A 17,860-nucleotide genomic window follows, 5' to 3' on the forward strand; every position below is an offset into this window, starting at 1 on the left:
TCGGTTGGGGCACAAAGACACGTATATTAATACAAAGATTGTATTAGTCATGGCGCTTGCGAAGGAAAGCAAACGTGATTAACAAATTAACCAGTGGGTTCCAGAACACCTATATTTACTTTTTCCAATCTATGACTGGTGCCACTGCACTTTAGAGCATTCCCTAGCTCTGGCCACGCCCAATGGTTAGACAGCCATTTCCATCCATGGCTCCATAACACTGAGGCGTTTGCTCCTTTATCTGGAGTCTGCGCTGACCAGATACGTCACGCAAGACAAAAGTGATGAAAGAGTTGGAGTCCGTCAGACCTGTTCGTCAAGAGTGCAGTGTGTTTACACAACTATCCAGCCGCCACAGCTGTACTCTGCTCACATTACCTGCTTTATTTATTCATGCACTACGAGTGGGTGTCAGTGCGCTGTACATACAAGAGACTGAAGTTACACACTTCAACAACACACATAAAGACGCTCCCACGAATCAAGCATGGGTGATTATTATTATGAGAACAAGCTGAGGCAGGGAGATAAGCGAAACAGAAAGCAGCTTAGTATCCGGGCTGTGAGGAGACCTGGGAGGGCGGGGACTGCTCGCGCATGCGCACCATTTCTAACTTTCGTTATGAAGGGGGAGCCCCGGCGCCAAAGCGAAGTGTGGGAGCTGAAGTCCCGGGTCCCAGGAGGGTGCCCAGGGGAAGACCAGCTGATAGGCATGGGAGCCCCGCAGTGATATCCACTAAGGGGTGGGGGTATGTGTGTGTATAGATGTGTGTGCATGTGTGTTAATGTGTGTGTGTGTATGCATGTATGTGTGTATGCGTGTATGTGTGTGTATGCGCGCACGCTCTATTGCAGGAGGCTGACTTACCTCATAAGCGGGACAGGATGGGCACAGCGCGTGGGTGTGCGTGCGAGTGCCCATCCCCTGTCCCACTTCCAGAGCAAGTCGCTAACAATAGAGGCTTCGCTTACACCAGCTCGACCTAAAAACTTTCCCACTAGCATGCAATTTTACTTATAAAACTATATAGTGTATAAACAATCTGCGGAAATAGGGTTTCAGCAAGTATATTTATCATTTGTACATCATGAAGTAAATTGTGCAAATTTGTTTATACTATTGAAATACTTTTTTTATCACACAGAACAACAAAACAAGGGCTTCATAACAACTGGAATTTATTTTGAAATGCTTGTTCAGTTCCCTTTTTAGCTATTTAAACGTGTGTTCGAATAAAACATGACATCCTCCAGACTTTCATTTCACACTTTTTGTACAGCACGTTTTTCAGACAGTTCACTTAACAAAATTCTTGAACTTTGCAGAGAACGAAAAGATATGGTAGATATAAACTGACTTTTGACCTCTGTCTTGGACACAGAATAAATGTGACAAGATAAAACAAGATTTAAAGGCATCTTTAATGCTCTACAGAGGTGAACAGAACACCTGTTTCTCAGCTTACTAGTTACTGAAGGCAAATTCTTAGGCGCCAAATAATTGACTTATTTTGTTTGGTGTCAACAGTCCCTGATGACCTCATGGAAGTTGAGGGAAGGGGGTTAGATTTGACAGCAGCCCTTACTGGTACATGGTGTAGAGATGAGCTTCGGCTTAGTGAAGTCCCTTGGGTGTGCGTACGTGCAACCTTTACCTGTGGCGGCTCAGCGGCCTCTCCGTTGTTTTTCTGTGAGCTAAAGGTTTGTGGGTCACTAGGGAAAAGGTAAAAAACTGATCCTCTGTGGTGACGTGCAGTTCACAGGTCATCCACACCAGGCAGGTGTGCAGGAGTGCGCGGCAATGTTGGATCAGGAATCATCATTCCGCGGGTATCTAGAGTTTCAATCTATGACCTTTAAGTTACATACATGTTTTTGTGGTCCACAAGCTCCGGGTGAGTCACATGATGCTTCAAGCCACAAAGGGCTCTGTACTCTAAATAAACAGCACCTGTTTAACCAGCGTGACAGCTGCCTCGGGCAAGGTGGAGCAGGACAGGAATCTGCAATTCGCAAAGACACCACCCTCGCTGTGCAGGCCGAGGACATACATAAGCTGTATTCCCAACAGGTCTCCAGGATGAAACACTGGACACCAGCAGTACATCTACAGCAAAAAGAAACACTGCTACATTAGCCGCTACTGAAAGCGGGATTCTCTCTTAGGAGGCTTTTACCCATGTACTCCAAAATGTATCTGGAGTATGTTTTTATTCAGCGGGATAGACATCAGGTGGCTGAACTTTTAGGCAGGTAATTAAAAAATACATAAATAAGCATCAAGATGCTCAAACACCAGTAGTAAACACCTTTTTCCAAACCCCCTGTAGCTGCAACCTCAGAACGTTCTTTGAATACTTTAAAGTCTGTTTGTTTTGCCCATATTTACTCATTCTGTTTGTACATCATTTAATAAATTCAAGTAATTTAAACAAGAGATTACTTTACTCAAAACAACATTCTTGGTTATAGTTTTCCCCACACTTATTGATTTGAATGTTTTACTTTTTTCACTTCTCTTCGCACCCCTGCCGACTCCAGCAGAAACATTTGTCTACAAGTCTTCGTATAAAGCAGGCTTCTTAATAAGTAACCACGAGAGGCCAGAAAATAGAGTTCTGCGTGAACAGATTATCCCAGTCACTTAACTTATGTGATTGACCAAATATAAGTTGGTTTCTTCAGGAGGTGAAATGGAGTAGGATACCAAAAAAATTAAAAAAGCACTAGCAAAAGCCAAAAGGTCTGGCTCATCAATAAAAATGCCCTTTTTGTCATTGATGGGCTTAGGTACTTAATAAGTCATCATACATGCACCGTTTCATTAATCTTTGCAGGCATGCATCGAGGCATTATACGGATTACCCTTCTATCCTGACTGCGAGAATGTGTTAAATGGGAAGGGACCCAAAAATCCGTACCTCCCCCCTTGCTAATAATCACACTGTGGATACTTTCACACGTTAGTGAGGCGTACTAACAAGAATAGTATGTTTGGTAATCATGTATTTGGTCGCATTGTTTTAAATGGTAACAGAATTTACCTGCAATGTTTAAATAACTGTAGACATTTAAACATGCTTGTTTAATAAAATATTTGGGAAAATATTTTTCAGGGGGCCCAAATGAATTGTTTTTCACGGGTTGAGCCGCACTGAAAAGTTTAAAGACCACTGATCTAGAGAGATTTATTTTCATTACAGTGGAACTCGTCAACCCTTAGAATGCCAGCAAGGGTAATCATAACCAAAACTTCCCTGCAAAGATAATCTGTGGCATTTCATGCTACAAAATACATCTCTGTAGGCTTGAATATAGAGTAACAAACAATTCGTTAAATGCATGCAGACTTTAACACATGTTTTCACAATGTATGGTTTACCGAGAAATTCAGTGCAACAAACTACCTGCCTACAGGCTTTCCAAACAATCCACCCCTAAAAGGCCGATTGCCTTTAACCACATCGATGCTCAGCATATTCCCCTCCTGTGCTGATATTTGTTGATTCCCATTGTTTCATGACGAGCTGGGCTCGTCATGAGCGTGCGAGGAGGCTACCTCATGACGAGCCCAGCTCGTCATGAGTGTGGAAGGGGTTAAAACATGATTTTAACAATATATATGTCAAACAGACCTCCAAGGAATCTAGACCAATGATTTAGAATAAACATATAAAGCCTATGGCTTTTACCACAGGCTTGACGACATAATCAACACAGGCTTAATGAAGTGTGCATAAACTGGCAACCATCATGCAGCTATAAAATTTCAACCATTTTCAGAATTGTTGGCAAAACAATAGACAACCCCTCTCACTAGGACTCAACGAGAACTGCAGTGAAAAGCTTCTACTCTCGGAGTTTGACAGTGTGTGAACAATACCAAAAGATTTGCTTTCTATGGTAATCGGGAAACGGCCTTTACAACGAGGCCGTTTCCACGAAATCTTTAACCACGCATGCAGTACAACGCATGCGTGGTTACCACTAATGCCTTTACCACGCATGCCTTTACTACGATGTTTGTAGTAAAGGCATATGTGCTAAAGGTTAAAAAAAAAAAGGGGGGGCTTGGGGGGGTCTCCCCCCCAAATAAAACAACTCACCTGAAGTCACGTCGGCATCAGAGTCGATTAAGAGAAATCGGGAAAAAATGCCGTTTTCTCTTAAGGACGTATGACGTCACCACGCAAATAGTCGAGGAAATGTTTATGCGTGGTAAACGAATTCCGTTGTAACGCAAGCGTGGTAAAGGCATGCGTTGCAACGGAATTAGTTGTATCGTCATATATTCATGGTAATCCATGAGATTACATGTACCCAAATACCTTTCTATGGCCTGTAATAAAGTGATAACAACCCACTGCTGGAGGCTTACGGTGTTTAGCAAAATGCTGGTCGCAATATATAAGCCAGGACTACTGCTTTTGTCATAACTCTTCATAATAAACAGACGAGACCTATGGCACCTGGCATAATTTTCCTCAGGTACGCCAATTAGGTCTTTGTGTTTTTTATTGGCTTGTCGATATAACCAACTTCTAGCTTGATCACTTACAGTGTCGGCAGCACTGTCAAGCCAGACCTAACAAGGCGTGGCCTGTGAGAAGCTGGTTATAAACCGATTATCTCATAAGAAAGGCAGCAAACAATGAATAGAGTATCAGCTCTTCACAGTGGGCCTTTGACTGCCTAAGTTTGATAAAAACATCAAATCCTAATTGCACAATTATGTCCAATAAAAGTCAGAATAAAACCGGCATAAAAACTCCTGAAGTAGGTCATAGTTTGAAAAAGATTGTAACTAGTCAGGGATACGGAGCTTGGAAATGCTGAATATCGATGCAATTCTCTAATAAGCCTGATCAGCAGTTTTCACAGCAGCTACAATTCTTCAGTTAGATTTATTCTTATACAGTTGGCAGGTAGACATCCTTTAGCAGTCTGTTTGTGAAAGAACTATGGTGCACCATCCCAAAACTTTACAGAAGGCTCTGGGCCAGCAAACTGATTCCTACTAGATTGCTTTTTTCTGTATCGATGGTTTTGCTTCGTCTGTTTTTGTTTGTCCTGCTCCTGGAACATAGCGTCTTTAACAGGTTTGACTTAGGTACTTGCTCGGCTCTTATCCAGGTACTACTGTTTTTCCTTTAAGGTTTCCATAGCAGTGGTATCTTGCCGTCTCCTGCTTCCTCTCACCTCTCCACCCAGCCACATTGTTTCTCAACTCATCTGTTGCTACTCCTGTGCCTCCGTCTCATTCTACATTTTCCCTCCTAATGCCTCCCCTCGTCTGTATTTTCAAAAGAAATAAGTTACTTGCCTTTAACTGTAGCTCTCCAGTATTGGAAACTCTTAGATTTACAAGCTTAAATGCTTCCACGTCGTCGAGATGGGAGTCAGCCGGTACCTTAATAAAGCAATGTACTGATAGTTCTAGCCTAGAAAAAGGCCTAGGCCTCTTAGTTTAGTAACCAATCATAGTATTTTTTTTTTATAAAGAGACCAACCTTAGACCTTTACCAATCAGGATGTATCACCCTTTAGAATTCTCCTGTGAGTAGCTCCGGTCCCTCAGATGTTTAGAGCAAAAGTGCAAAACATAAGAGTGAAAGGTGAGATTCCTAGGGGAGGAGGGTGGGTCGCATGTGAATCTAAGCACAATTCCAATACTGGAGAACTACAGTTTCAAGTAAATAACGTATTTCTTACTCCAGTATTGGAACTTTCATAGATTCACATGCTTTTCACAGATTAATCAGCAGTTGAATGGTACATTTGTAAGACAAACCAACGCGTACCAAATAAAATGCATATACGTAAGAGACGGAGACCAAAGTTATGAAGAACATAGCAGTATAATAAGGAAATTAATTTGTCTTTTTTTCACTAAGCATAGAGAACCATGGAAAATGTCCCTAAATAGACCGATGTGAGAAGACAGGGGTGGCTCAATTTTTTAGGAAAAGATGTTGAAACACTGCTTGGCCCACTTCCTCATCTTTGTGAACTGCTGAGTCCAAACAGTAATGATGAGTAAAAGTGTGTCTGTTCTTCCATGTCACTACCCGGCAGATTTCAGGAACTGACATCCTTGCAAACAATGCCATAGAAGTAGAAGTCAGTCAAGGGTCTGCCATCCTTCCGGTAATAAAATTGAATGATGCTAGAAATCAATCAGGAAATGCTTTGCTTGGAGAGTGGAAATCCTTTCCTCGGAGCACTGCAAGCGGCAAATAGTTGAGGATTTGCGGAAAGCTTTAGTCTTTGCCAAGTAAAATGTTAGGCATCGCTTGACGTCTGTCACAGGGTTCAGAAAGAAAGTCTTGAGAATCACTGGCTCATTCAGGTGAAAGTCTGCAGGGACCTTAGGAATGCATTTAGGGTTTGTAATGAGAATAACCCTATCATCCCTGAAATGGAGAAAAGGATGTTGCATGCTAAAGGCCTGAATCTCACCAACTCTTCTGGCGGAGGCCAAGGCGAGAAGAAGAGCCAGCTTCCAGGAGAGAAATTTGAAATCTGCTTTGTGGATGGGCTCAAAGGGAGCTTTCATCAGCTGAGATAGAACAGTGTTCAGTTGCCACAGCGGAGGCCTTTTACGGGACGGAATGTACTGAATAAGCCTTTGAGGAACTGTTTACTAATCCTGGAAGACCATAGTGATTGAGAAGTAAGAGATCGCCTGAAACGGGAAATTGCTGTCAAGTGGACTTCGATGGAAGCATGAGCTAGATTAATTTCTTCCGGAGAAGAGGAGAGAGGATGTATGTTAGCCCAGTGACACCAGATGGAAAATCTTTTCTATTTGAGGTGATAGGTTTTGATGGTATTATAAGCACAGACCCTGGCTAAGATGCCGGACCACGCAATCGGAAAGGTATTCCCCCATGATCCCAGTTGGGGATGCCAGCTTGCATAAAACCAACATTTGCGGTTCTGGGGGGTTGCAAAGAGATCTAGAATCGGCTTGCCCCAGCGGAGAAAGATGTTGTTCTCGGCATACTGGTGTAGCTCCCACTCGTGGCAGGATGTTGGCAGCCTGATGAGTGTGCCTGCTATAGTATTCTGTTTCCCAGGATTATGTTCCAATTTGTGGCCCAAAAAGAAACTGGCCATCATAGGGCATATCCAAGATCTTCGTTTGTATTTCAGGTTGAAAATAAGTTGCCTTCAACCAACCGTGTCTTAATACTGCTGCTCCAGCTAGCTGACGAAATCCAGTCGACGCGATATCCATCGCGCAATCTATTATTTCCGATGCTGAGCGTTCACCTTCAAGCAACATCTTCTTTGCCTCCTCCTTTGAGTTTTCAGGCAAGGCTGCCAAATATGGGGCTATGTCTGCCCATAACTGCCTATTGTATCGCCCCAATAGTGCTAAAGCATTGGACGCTCTTACTGTCAAAGCGGACATTGAAGAAAAACGCTTTCCGATGTTATCCAACCTTCGACCTTCCTTATCTGGCGGAGCTGTTAATGGGACAGAAGGATTCTTGGACTTTTTCTGAGCCGCCTGTGTTATAACCAAGTCCGGCTTGGGATGTCCTACTAAGTAAGGTGGAGCAGTATCAGGCAGTATCAGGCGCTATGTATTTTTTATCCAGGCGAGGCAATACCGGAGGCACCGAGGAAGGATTATGCATAATCTTGACACCCTGACCCCATAAGTATTCTATTATGGGTATAGATCTGACCGACTTCTTGAAAGGCTCTTTAAAATCATACAAGAAGCAATCCTGTTGATGGAAAGTCATGGGTATTTGAAAACGTTGAGCTGCTCTCTCAACAACGTTATGGAGCCCCCGATGTCTTCAGGTGGTGAGTCAGCTTTGCAGGCACTGGAGAAGCAGGACAGGGAATGACGTAGTCGTCCCATTCATCATGGTTAGACTGGGTGTCTTGAAGTTCCCTCTCTTCATGCTGATCTTCCTCCTAGTCATCATCAGTAGATGGAGGATGCGGCAAAATGACCGGTTCCGGCTGTAAATTTAAAGGTGGTGGCCGTGGTCTTGGTGGTGGAGATACCGCTGGAGGTTGAGGTTTAAGAGTTGCTGGAAACCTCTGTTTGTAGTCTGCAATGAGTTATTGTAAGTCCGAAACCAAGGAGGCTGGAAGGCAAACCATTGGTGGAGGAGGCGGTTGATATTCTTCCTCCTGATCCTGGTCCTCCTCATCTGAACTTTCTTGATATTTTACATTAAATTCAAAGGGGCTTGTCACTGTTTGAAACATGCTACCCTCATCCGAATCCTCCTCTTCCAGAGACATGCTGGAGGCAGTGGTTGGACCCTACTTGGAGATGTTAGGGCCGGCGTCAAAGTTTTCTTCGTAATTTTTATATGCACATATGTGCTTTTCAGATTTGGATCCGTCGTAGTCGTCGAGACCGTCAACGGTGAAACGTCGACAGGTGTCGTAGCGGATTGAGTTATCATCAACGGAGCAGTCGTCGACACGGTCGTCATCACAGGTGGAGATGGAGTGGACGTTGACGGGGCGGTCTTCATCGTCGAGCTAGTCAACGACCCAGTCGTCGGCGATCGCAGCGTCGACGGTTGCTTCAACGTCGACAATGTCTTTTTGATCTTTATCGTCGACCACGCGGTCTTACCTGACGTCGACGATGGAGTCGTTGTCGTCGACGAGGTTAATGACGACGACGCCACAGACGTGGTGACAGTTGTCGTTGACGAAGTGACACATAAGGCCGTAGACACAGATCTTCTCGTCGCTGAAGTTGTCGTCGACGGAGTGGAAGAAGGCTTTTTGAAGGTGGGAACTTCCTGAGAGAACACCTTCGATGGTAGAGCCTTATAATGGACCTCTGAAGACTTTTTAAGTGTTTTCTTTTGAGGAGGCTGTGACGAAGGGCCTGAAGAAGCCACCCTTGGTATTTTTTGAGAGGATTTAGAGGATATTGAAGAGCCTTCACTCTCCTCCGAAAACTCCCGTTGGTCTCGGTCTTTAAACCTTTGTAGCCATATTAAAAGGCGTCCCTCCCGATCTTTGAGGGTTTTAATGGAGAAGGTACGGCATACCTTGCAATCTTTAGAAGAGTGGTCCGGATAAAGGCAGTAGAGACAATCTTGATGTTGGTCATATACATGTAGTCTCTTTCCACAGGAACCATAAGGGCCTAAAAAGTCCTTTCTTAGGTGTCTCAGCCATGAGGATACCAAGGAACTTCAGTCAGAAAATGAAATATAAAGCCAGAAAAACACTGGAAAATCAGATGAGAAGTAAACTGAGCAGAGTTCAGAGGAGACTCCCTTAGCACAACGTGCGGTAGAAAATCTGAGAGACAGGAGCTCCCTCCAGGAGGGCTCCAGAGGGAGGCGACAGCTGATTGGCTCCTCTCCAGAGCCCGGTCCTTTCCACAAAAGGACAGAGATACATCACCAATGTGGGGCCCTTGGCCCACCACTATACATGTCCAATGGGACACCACTTCACCTATGTACCGGGGACTCCCATCCCGACAACGGGGAACGACCCAGGCATGTGAATCTATGAAAGACACCATACTTTCATAGATTCCCATGCTTGATTCAGAGTAGCAAGCAGTCATAAGCATATTTCTTTGTGTATAACAAATTCATCTTAAACCAACAATGCATTAATAAGAGTAAATTAAACATTGGTTCAATAAAAATTGTAGGCTGGCTAAAAACACCCTGATAAAGGAGGTAAAAATTGTTTCTACTATCGACCAACTGTTTAGATTACAGTTGGTCTACTAGGAGACGGTTTCTATTGGGCTGGTAGCTTGTATATGATCTTTGTGGACCTCCGGTCTGCATTTGACCTGGTTCAAAGGGATAAGCTTTGGGCAATATTGTTGGAGATGGGTGCCCCGGCCTACCTGTGCCATCTATTCAAATGTATGCATCAAGGTACATACGCAAGGGTGAGATATGGGAGGAGTGGGGAGTTGTCGGCTCCGTTCCCGGTGGAAAAGGGAGTGAGGAAGGGGTGCGTCTTGGCCCCCACGCTCTTCTCCCTCTTCCTCAACGGGCTGACAGACCACCTATTGGGAGCAAGAGATCTGGACTCCCCTAGTTTAGCGGGGCGCAAGATACCTGCCCTAATGTTCGCTGATGACACCCTTTTACTGTCAAAATCATCTACGGGCATACAGCGTACATTAGAGGCATTCTGCTCCTTCTGTAGACTGAGGAACTTGGAGATTAACCTCTCTTAAACCAAGTTCATGGTTTACAACACCAAACTAGCCAATTGTCCCCACCCCTACTTGGATGGAACAGTGTTGGATCGAGTGTCCACCTTTGACTACCTGGGGGTTACATTAAGCGACAGAATGGACTGGGGGTCTCATATGGTTAAGGCTAACCTAAAGCTGGCTCAATCATCTGGCGGGATTTTAAAGGTTTTTAATGACACCCCGCTTAAACTGCTGGGTCCGCCTGTGGAAATGTATAAAGCTCAGGCGAGAGGGGGAGCGCTTTATGGTGCAGATGTATGGGGTTATGTTAGTGCTGCTCCCCTATCCCTAACTGAGAATAGCTTTATTAGGCGTCTCTGAGACTCCCCATGAGCACCCCCCCGACACCCCTTCGGCTGGAGATAGGTTTGGTACCTATCCAGGAGATTGTATCTAATCGTCCCCTCCTGTATTGGAGACGTCTTTGGTCGACCCCCGAGCACTTGAGCTATAGGGAGGATTTGGGGGATCTTCTGTCCATGGGGCGTGTGGGGAAAATCCCCTGGCTAAACCACATCAAGCAACTCTGTCACGCCTTAGGAAGGGGGGACATCTGGTCGTCCCCCGAGGAGATCTGTGCCCTGTATTCCAAGAAATCATAGAGTGTGGAACTTAAGCGCTACCGAATGGAACTTATAACAACAAACTCTTCCATGGGTAGGCTGACCAACACTTTTCTGGATATCAAGGCCTATCCCCATTTTGAGAAATGTTTGGATGATATCCAGCCCCCTCTGGCTAAGAAACTATACATTCAGTTTAGACATGGTTCATTGCCCCTTAGGGGCGTAACACACAAGTGGTCAAATGCCCTATACACCGCGAGTTCCTGCCCTGGGTGTGTGAGTAGCAGAGAGACAGATCTGCACGTTCTGCTCTTCTGCCCCTCCTACTCTAAGGCAAGAGCTAAATGGATCATCCAACTTTGTGTCCAGGGGACTTAGGGACTACAGGGAGGTATTCAGAATCCTCAAATACAACATCACGCCCCTGATAGTCTTCGCAACTGCTAGATTCCTTTTGTCCATGTGGTACTCAAGGTGTGCAAAACTATAAATTGAAAGCCCACAAACTACCAACCCTGTAGTAGCTTAATCACTGTAATGAACGTGGTTCCCTATTAACACTATGGCTAGGGATTGTTAATTGGGAGCGCTATTTCATTTTAACGCATTTAAATAATCTCTATGATTTACTTTTAACTATTTTATGAATTTACTGTGTTCAAGGATTGTAATGTATGATCTCTTAAATATCCTCCTTTTTTAGCTGCACTTGTGTATTTGTATCTGTAACCATGTATATATGTCTTTATATGGTTTTTTACCGATAATAAAAGCTTTTGACTGACTGGGTAAATCAAACAAATATCTAGTAAATATCAGTTTAGACTTTACCGCTTTTTTTTTTTAAGATGATAATCTTAAAATCAGAGTAAATAACATCTGTATGCATTCAGAAATAAGTATTCATATTAAAATCCAACAAAATGTGCAAAGAAAGCATAACGAAAAAGGAAGAAATAGGTTCCTCAGGACTGCTTGACCCACTACAGCGCCGTTGCGCATTGAAGAATCCAAGCAGTAATGTCTTGTGAAGCTAGGAGTGTTCTTCCAGGTTGCTGCCCTGCAGATGTCCCAGATAGGCACTCCCGCAAAGAAAGCTGTAGAAGAAGAGATCGCCCTCGTGGAGTGAGCACGGGCCTTACCCTCAAGGGGCTTCCCCACTGCTTGATGACAATATTTGATAGATCTTGAAATCCAACGTGCAATGCTCTGCTTGGATTGGGGAAATCCTTTACAAGGAGCACAATAAGCCACAAAGAGCTGAGGTGACTTTCTAAAATCCTTAGTTATCTGAAGATAGAACTTCAGACAACGTTGAATATCCAACGAGTGAAGAGATCCTTCAGCCGGAGTCGTAGGCGGAGGGAAAAAAGACTTAAGTATTACTGGTTAATTTAAGTGAAAGTCTAAAAGGTACCTTTGGGATGAACTTGGGGTTGGTACGTAGTAGAACTGTTTCATTCTTGAATTGAAGAAAGGGCTCTTGACTAGTGAGTGCCTGTAACTCACTGACTCTTCTAGCTGAAGTCAAAGCTAGAAGAAGAGTCCCCTTACAAGAGAGGAATTTCAAGTGTGATTTATGTATAGGTTTGAATGGATGCTTCATGACCTGGAACAAGACAAGATTTAGATGCCATAGTGGTGGAGGATGCTTCACTGGAGTGAAAGCTAAAAAAAAGGCCATTCATAAACTGCTTAACAATCCTTGCAGACCAGAGCAAAGAGCCGGAGGATGTTCTCCTGAATCGAGAAATGGCTGCGAGATGAACTTTAACCCCTTAATTGCTGCCGTCGGCCAACGGTCGTCACGGCCACTACCTCCCCAGTGCTGCGTGCGACCGCTGGACGTCCAGTTCAGCACCGGATAATGGACAGCGCAGCACTGGGGAGGAATTTACAACGCTCCTAAGGAGTTAATAGATGAATGAGCCAGACCGACTTTCGCCAAAGAAAGAATGTGCGGAAGAATTTCATGAGCAGAGGAAGAGAATGGGTGAACCCCCCAGACATGGGACCAGTGGCAAAACCTCTTCCACTTCAGCTTGCAAGTCTTGTTTGTACTTGGAGCACAAGCTTGAGAGGGGAGGTATCTACATTCCGCAGAGTCTTACATCGAGAAATTCTCTGCTCAGGAGCCAAGCCGATAATTGCAGGGATCAGGTATCCGGATGCAACACTTGGCCCTGGGACATTGTCAACAGAGATGGGATCAGCTCCAAAGGCACTGGATGCTCCCTGGATAGAAGCAGCTCTGTGAACCAGTACTGGCGAGGCCAAGACAGCGCTATTAGAATCATCTTGCATGGCTCCGTCCTCAACTTCTTGAGAAGTCCTGGGATCAGCGGGATGGAGGGAAAAGCGTAAACAAAGGCACCAAACCATGCATCGAAAACGCATTCCCCAAGGATCCCCGATGGTGATGCCAGCTAGCATAGAACCAGCATTTCTTGTTCGCCGGAGTAGCAAAGAGATCTATGGCTGGACGATGACATAGATGAAAATTTTCCTCTAGAGTCTGCTGATCCAACTCTCATTCGAGGCTGACTGATTTCAGTCTGCTTAGTGAGTCTGCTGTCTCGTTTTGTGTCCCTGGGAGATGCTCCGTCTTCAGTGCGACTCCATACAAGATCGCCCATTCCCAGACGGCTTGAGCCTCCCTTGATAGCAGACAAGATCTTGTGCCGCCCTGCTTGTTGATGTAATGCATGGCCGTAGTATTGTCTGTCCTTATTAAGACTGATGAATTTATTTTCCTTGGGAGGAAAGCCTGCAAGGCCAGGCGAATTGCCCTGAGTTCCAGTAATTGATGCGTAACCGCTATTGGTGGTCCAACCACGGCCCACTTACCTGGAGGTCCTGGAGGACCGCTCCATAGCCCTCCAGCAATGCGTCTATTGTTATAATTTGAGGAGCTGGGGTGACCATGAAGGAGACCTTAGCAAATATTCTCCTCACAAGTCCACAATGAGGCGGCTTCTCTCATTGGCGCAGTGACAGTGATCACATCTTCCAAAGATCCGTCCACCTGCCCCCACTAAGTGCAGCTGTCCTTGAAGAGGGTTCATTCGTAACCTGCAGTGAGGAATCAGAGGAGTGCAGGATGAAATGGATCCCAGGAGCAACCTGTAGAGGTGAACTGAAAGTGACCTTTTTTGAAGCAGGTGGGCCATTGATCTTAGCTTTGCTTGCCTTTCCATTGTAGGGAAAGCTTTGTTCTGAGACATGTCCAATATGGCTCCTAGAAATTTGGGCATTTCTCGAAGGGAACACATTTAATTTTTCTGCATTGAGTGAAAGACCCAGGCTCTTGAACAGCTGTGTACAAGCTGTGACCGACTCCTCTGCTGCTTCTTTGGTAGGAGCCTTTAGCAGCCAGTCATCCAGGTAAGGGAAAACCTGGTACTACTGTTTTCTCAGAAAAGATGCCACAGTGGCTAGCATCTTTGTAAAGACTTGGTGTAATTATGAGGCCGAAGGGGAGGACCTTGAATTGAAAGTGGCTCTTGGCTACTGTGAAGCAAAGGAACTTCCTGTGGGATGGATGAATGGGAACATGAAAATATGAATCCTCTAGATCTAGATTGGCCCTGAAATCTCCTGAATTTAAAAGACGAAGAATGTCCTGTAAGGAGACCATTCAAAACGGCTGTTTGATGAGATAGGTGTTAAGCTCTCTCAGATCTAGAATAGGGCGCCACTTCTCCAGTCTTATGAACCAGAAAGAACCGGGAGTAGAATCCCTTTCCCCTCTGCAAGATGGGAACCGGTTCTATCGCCTCTTTCTGGAGCATCTGTTGGACCGCCAACTGCAGGAGACGAAGATATTTTGTTGCTGGGTTTCGAGGGGGTTTGTGGAGGAGGATGGACAACTCCAATGTGTAGCCAAATTGGATGACATTGAGAACACAATCATCTGATGTTATTTGTTGCCATTCCTGCAAGTATTGCGATATCCTGCCCCCCACAGGTGTTACATGAGGGGAAGGGCAAGTAGATAGAGCCAGGCAGCCGCTATTGGCGCCTAGAGGACTCCTTCCCCTGGCATCCTGCTCTTCCTTGGTTCGTGGATCTTGAGTAAGAAGAAGACTGACCCTACCACTGGTTATATTGCAGACGGTAGGACTGCGAGGCAGGCGTATATGAGGAGTACCGGTATTACTGGTAACCTCGTCTGTACGAGGGAAGGCCTCCTCTTGCACCCCGAAAGGGGACTTTGTGGTATTGCAGCGTCCCGAACGAATGCGCAGTGTGTCTTTTTTTATGTCCTGCAAGGCACCATCTATATGTTTACCGAATAACGCCTCACCATCAAAGGGAAGATCTAAAATCTTGCTTAGAACCTCCAGTCTGAAAGATGTAGCACAAAGCCTTCCTTGGCGTCTAAGGACTGCTGCTCCTGCCAGGGAACGGAACGCAGTTGTTGAGATCCATTGCACAGTCGATTACCTCCGATGAGGCTCTCTCTCTCTCCTTGGAGAATCTTCTGAGCTTCAAGCTGGTCTAAATAGGGGGAGAGGCCACAACACATCTGGCGGTAGTAGCGCCCTAAGATGGCTAAGGCAGTAGCTGCCTTGACAAGCAGACTGGACATCAATGAGAACCTCTTGACAGCATTGTCCAAGCATCTGGCTTCTTTATCTGAAGGCGTTGTTGAAGGTGCCGCTGGATATCTGGATTTCCTCTGTGCTGCCTGGGAAATAACCGAGTCTGGCTTTGGTTGGCTCACCAGGCAAGCGGAGCTGTCCTCCAGGGCCCTTGTATTTCTTTTCCAAACGAGGAAGCACCAGGACTACCGTAGCCAGGGTCTTCATCACCTTGAGCCCCTATTCCCAAACGTGACCAACAATAGGGACTGTCCTCTTTTGAAAGGCTCTTTAAAATCGTACAGGAAACATTTCGACTGTACCGATGGCATAGGCAAATCAAACCTTAGCAGCCCTTTCCAACAAATTATGGAAAGCACCAATGTCCCCAGGTGGAGAATCAACTGGCACCAGTGAAAGTGAAGCTATTAATTGCAGTGAAGGTGGTGGTACCCGAGGAGTGGAAGGCAAAGCTGGTGGAAGAACGGGAACTGAAACAAGCTCCTGAACCGGAGATGATGTTGGAAACCTCTTTTTATAGTCAGAAAGCATGAACTGTAGGTCCGAGATCAAGGAGGATGGCATACAGATCCATTCCTCCTCATAACCTCCATGATAGTCTTAAGGAGGATCATACTCCTGCTGGTCATCATACCCTTCCTCGGACTCCAAGTCCTGGCACTTAACGTGCAGTTCAGAAGGGCTATGAACATAGCCATACAGACCATCATCTGAATCTTCCCCCTCTAGAAGGTGGGTCGGCAGAAGAGGAGTCACTTTGCTTGGGGAAGGTATTCTCCGGAGTAATGTGCCGCTATCTGATGGTTATAGCAGAAATTGTATCCGTCAACGGTGTCATCAACAATGTAGATGTTGTCATAGACGGTCCCGTCGACGATACTTTAGTCATGACTGTCGAGGCAGTTCGTCGGAGTCACAGCAGTCGACATAGTCAAAATCGTCGACAATACGGTCAGCGTCATTTTCGCCATGACTGATGCCGCCGCATCAGACTTCACCACCGTCGACGATGAAGATAAGGAGACTCTCGTCGACGATTCAGTCAGAGTCAAAGAAGAATGAGATTTTACCTTCTCGCTACGTGTTGACGAAGACTAGGATGAGGATTTACTAGTCGACGCTGTTGTTGGCAGGGTCGTCAATGGCGGAATTTTCTTCACATGTTTTTCCTCAGATGGAACAGAAGAGGGCTTTTTGAAGTTCTTTTTTTCTGTGAGAAAATGGAGGAACAGAGCTAGTTTTCCTCACTGCAGTTTCCCCAGTAGGAAGTCCTTCCCTTGCCTTTACACTTCGGTGAGGAGATTTGTCTGGACTTTGCTGGTCAGACCCCAGAGAGTTCTTTTTAGAGGCTTTCCCAGGACGGTCTTCAGAAGAAGGGTCTGATCTCACCCTTTTTAGAGAACTTCTAGAAGACGCAGCTGATGACCCATCACGGTAGTCGCTGGAAACAAGCTCGCTCCTGTATTTCAACTTCTGGAGCCAGGTCAGGAGACAACCCTCACGGTCCCTCAAGGTCTTTGTTGAAAAAGTACAGCATATCTTGCAATTCTTGGCCTTATGATCTGGATACAGACAATAGATGCAGTCCTTGTGAGGGTCATCTACATAAAACCTCTTTTGAGAGCAGGTGGCACAAGCCCAAAAATTGCCTTTTTTCTCCTTCTCAGACATGTTAGATAAAGATGAAAAAAAGCTCTTGAAAAAACTCTAGTAATAAAATTAATGGAAAAAACTGAGCAGAACTCAGTGGAGACTCCCTAGCACAAAGTGCAGTAGAAAATCTGAGGGTCTGAGGTGCTCTCAGGAAAGTTCTACAGGGTGAGGCTAATCGGAATGGTTGTTACAAAACTAGGCCTAGTTTCTGAATTGTACTACTATTTTTATATATACCAGGGACTCCCAGCTCGAAAACGGGGAATGATTCAAACATGGGAATTTATGAAAGTTTCAATACTGGAGTAACTATAGTTCTCCAGAATTGGAATTTTTAATAGATTCGCATGCTTAAATCCTTCACTGTCGTCAAAATGGGAGTCCCCTGTATATCAGAACAGCAATGCAAAGTTACAATAAACTAGAAAAATCTGCCTAGGCACATTTCAGTTTTAAAACATATCCATCTCATTTTTGTAAAAGACACCAAAAGAAGGCCTTAGCCAAACAGAACACCCCACCTTCTAGAACCCTTGAACCTCAGACCTTCCGATTTTCACAGCACTAGTTCAATAAGCATAACCGTAAGGTCTCAAAAGGTGAGCTTCTCAGGGGAGGAGGTTGGGTCACATGTGAATCTATGAAAGATTCCAATACTGGAGAACCACACCTTTACCAGGCACTACTGCTTTGACTCCTCGGTTTGCAGTGACACTGCGGTGGGCCATGCGGTACTAAGGAACCTATTTTAATGACTGTGAGCTTTCTTTTTCACCCCTCCTTCCTTTACGTATTAAAGACCTCGCACATTC

At 45.1% G+C, this 17,860-nt stretch overlaps 1 protein-coding gene across 9 annotated transcripts in view; it reads right to left on the bottom strand.

The window, feature by feature from the left end:
• The window catches only part of LOC144798327 (nuclear receptor subfamily 2 group F member 6-like), a 768,088-nt gene that overhangs the window by 46,380 nt on the left and 703,848 nt on the right, over positions 1 to 17,860 (bottom strand). The gene's annotated exons all lie outside the window — the stretch shown is intronic.

This window comes from Lissotriton helveticus, chromosome 12 (genome assembly GCF_964261635.1).
Source record: "Lissotriton helveticus chromosome 12, aLisHel1.1, whole genome shotgun sequence".
Classification (NCBI taxonomy): Eukaryota; Metazoa; Chordata; class Amphibia; order Caudata; family Salamandridae; genus Lissotriton; species Lissotriton helveticus.